The sequence below is a fragment of the Gossypium arboreum genome, chromosome 13 (genome assembly GCF_025698485.1).
Source record: "Gossypium arboreum isolate Shixiya-1 chromosome 13, ASM2569848v2, whole genome shotgun sequence".
Classification (NCBI taxonomy): Eukaryota; Viridiplantae; Streptophyta; class Magnoliopsida; order Malvales; family Malvaceae; genus Gossypium; species Gossypium arboreum.
This window is the reverse complement of record NC_069082.1, coordinates 6,904,356-6,907,500: the sequence shown is the minus strand read 5'-3', so window position 1 is coordinate 6,907,500 and position 3,145 is coordinate 6,904,356. Positions and strand designations below refer to the sequence as shown.

General features: G+C 36.2%; 1 long non-coding RNA gene and 2 other non-coding genes across 4 annotated transcripts in view; 1 reads left to right on the top strand and 2 right to left on the bottom strand.

The window, feature by feature from the left end:
* The window catches only part of LOC128286738 (uncharacterized), an 8,308-nt gene extending 5,508 nt beyond the window's left edge, over positions 1-2,800 (top strand). Inside the window, exon 5 of one of the 2 annotated variants that reach the window (XR_008277397.1) lies at positions 559-2,800. This is a non-coding gene — a long non-coding RNA (uncharacterized LOC128286738). Of the gene's footprint in view, positions 1-483 lie in introns of both variants that reach the window. The other variant, XR_008277396.1, reaches the window with a different exon arrangement.
* TRNAP-AGG (transfer RNA proline (anticodon AGG)) lies at positions 108-179 on the bottom strand. The gene has a single exon. It is a non-coding gene; the product is annotated as a tRNA-Pro (tRNA).
* On the bottom strand, positions 1,036-1,107 carry TRNAP-UGG (transfer RNA proline (anticodon UGG)). The gene has a single exon. It is a non-coding gene; the product is annotated as a tRNA-Pro (tRNA).
* Positions 2,801-3,145: the final 345 nt, after the last annotated feature.

The following is a 3,145-nucleotide window of genomic DNA, read 5'->3' as shown; positions in this document are numbered from 1 at the left end:
AATCTTTTCAGAAAACAAATAGATCTGTTGTGTGACTTTTAGAGTTGACTTTCCAGTTGGTACTCTGATCATATATTTGAAATTAGGGAAAAAAAAGAAAAATGGCTGGGGCATTCCGAGAATTGAACTCGGGACCTCTCGCACCCTAAGCGAGAATCATACCACTAGACCAAATGCCCAATTTTGATGTTTATATTCTCAAAATATTTTTTTGTAATTTCTAGGATCCTATTAACTATCATTGGGTAATATCATATGAGTAGTCCTTGTTTCCTCTCTTGCTTTTGATGTGCTTCTATTGTAATTTCCTTTCGAATTGCGATAGTGATTTTAGTCTCTTGCATTTGTTGTAATTCTGTTAGAGTTCCCCTGTTAGAGTGTGATGCCACCATTGCCTCTTAAAACTTGGACCTTGGATTGGGGTGGGATCTTTTTCTAGCATAGAAATGATGTTTGTTTATGCTTTGTACTTCTTACTTTCAGATTTGGATCGATCACAAGATGAGATTTATGGACCACAAGTTTTGATAATTTATTTGTACACTATTTCTTTATTAGGTAAATGTTTGGTTAATAGCTAGATGGCTAGCCAGATCTATCACAGACTTATGATACATAGAATGATACGATAAAGTGATATAAAGATGAGCTGACCAGACAATTAAGCTGGCTATGCCTAAAGTTCTGCAGAAAGTTTATCATGGTTTGCTGTTTTATTCGTGTTCTCTGCATGCCAAATTCAGGAGAGGCTTCCTTGTATTTTAAGCTGCTTCTCAATTGTGTCTTCATTCCATGTGTATGAGATGGCCTTTTCTTTGGGAGGTTGTGGCAAATCTAATGTTTGCTGATGTTAGGGCAGACCAACAATGTGGCTCTTCCTTTATGTTTTAGGGACAAATTACTGACTGATGTTTGCAAACAAATCAAGATGAAGTTGATAAATTATTTTATTGTGCTTTCGAATTTGATTTCTGGTTAGATTCTTTTGATCAATATTTCAAGTTGTAAGATAAAACTAAAATCAAACAAGGAGTTGGGGCATTCCGAGAATCGAACTCGGGACCTCTCGCACCCAAAGCGAGAATCATACCACTAGACCAAATGCCCTATCTTGGATGTTTAACTGAATCTGTTTTAGTTATTGGCTCTTTTCTTCAAATTGGGCTAAGTTTTGATGTTTGTCTGCTGACTTGTTAGCAAATTGTTCTGCTATGTGACTTCTACCTTGGTACTCTAACGAATGGTTGAAGGATGAGCTTATTGGACAATTGGGCAGCTATCAACTAATTATTAAATTTTGCATCTTGATAACTTTTTTCGTTGTTGGACTTTGTAAACTTAACAGCAAACTCTTTTACTGATAGAATACGTCGAGGTGCTGTCTACTTTGGCCGCTACAGTCATTTGGTAATTTTACTAAGAATCCTGGAATGGTTCTTCAATCCCACGTGCACCTGGCTTTGCGCCTTTTGCAGTGCTTTGCCACTCTGCTTAGTATAGTTATTGCGCGCGCACACAAAAAAAAGAAAGAGAAAATGAGGTCGTTTTTTTTTTGGTCTAAGATGTTATTTCATTCTGAGAATTGAATCCAGACTCCTTGCACCCAATGTTAGAAACTTACCACTAGACCAAATGCTCATTTATTGCTCTAATATGTTGTTATTACATTTATAGGCATCGCTTTTCAAGAAATGATGCATACCGTTATTTATTGATGAAATCTTTGAATCTGTGATCGAAACTAGGTTGTTTGTGATGCTTTTTGCTATTGGAATAAAAAGGTTAGGCAAGAATACTGATGCCTTTCTCTTTGGACGAGGATGATGACTACTATAGCTCTAAAGTCAATCTGTAATTTTGTTGACCTTGGTGGGAATCCTGTTTTAACCTTTGGTTAAAGGCATAATGTTGTCAAAGGAGAAGCTAATGGACGAGGCCCATAGTGGACTATAGCTTGGTTCTTGTGAATCAGATGGACTTGCTTCTTACACAGAGCAAATGCCCAATGTCTGATATTCTTCACGTCTAGTTTGTAGCTAATAGATTTTTTTCTCGTAGAACTCCTATTAACTCTCAATGGGCTCATTCTTGGAATACCAAAATTTTCAAATCTCTCACTTTCGATGTGGTTCAATGATCATTGTCTGCTACAATTGGATGCTAAGGGCTTTTTTGCATTAGCTCCAGGTTACATCTTAAATCATCCCTTAGAGGCTGAAACTTCTTTAGCTTACAATTCTCGTAAATTTTATAAATTTCTTTTAACTATGATGAGTCTGACAGCTAAATCAGTACTTTTCTAGTTGTTGTAGTTAGACATTAGTGTATTTTGATTGATGCTGCAAAATAATTTAAAAAATGAAATTGCTGAACAAGTAAGCAGCTAGTAGAAATCTAATGCCCTAATAAACATTTCAAGCCAGTTATCAGAGACTCTAGACTTAATTTATCTGGTAAAGTTTTTTGGTTATGCATAAGGATAGGTCTGAATCACATCTTTCCGCAAAGGGTGGGGGTGTGGGGGTTGATGTAAGTTGCGATCTAGCCCACATAGTATAGCCTGGTAATTGATTCAGGAAAAAGAAATGAAAGCAGTTTTAGCAGATAGAGAAGATGGGAACTCTCAGAAAGGTGGAAAAGTACTTTGCTTTTTAAGTTCGCTGGAATATAAATAGGCATCTCCAGTAAAATAGTTGAACCTGCTCTTTAACGTGCATTGTAATTCTGTTTATTTGTGCTGTTCAACAATAAACTTTTGAAAATGGGAACAATCTATTTATTTTTACTCACTGCAAAAGAATCTTGTCAGGAAACAAATAGATCTGATGTGTGACTTTTAGAGTTGACTTCCCAGTTGGTCCTCTGATCATAGATTTGAAATTCGGGGAAAAAAATGAAAAATGGGCTGGGGCATTCCGAGAAAAATGGGCTGGGGCATTCCGAGAATTGAACTCGGGACCTCTTGCACCCTAAGCGAGAATCATACCACTAGACCAAATGTCCAATTCTGGTATTTATATTCTCAAAAAATTATTTTTTTTAATTTCTAGGATCCTATTAACTATCATTGGGTAATATCATATGCGTAGTCCTTGTTTCTTCTCTTCCTTTTGATGTGCTTCTATTGTAATTTCCTTTCGAATTG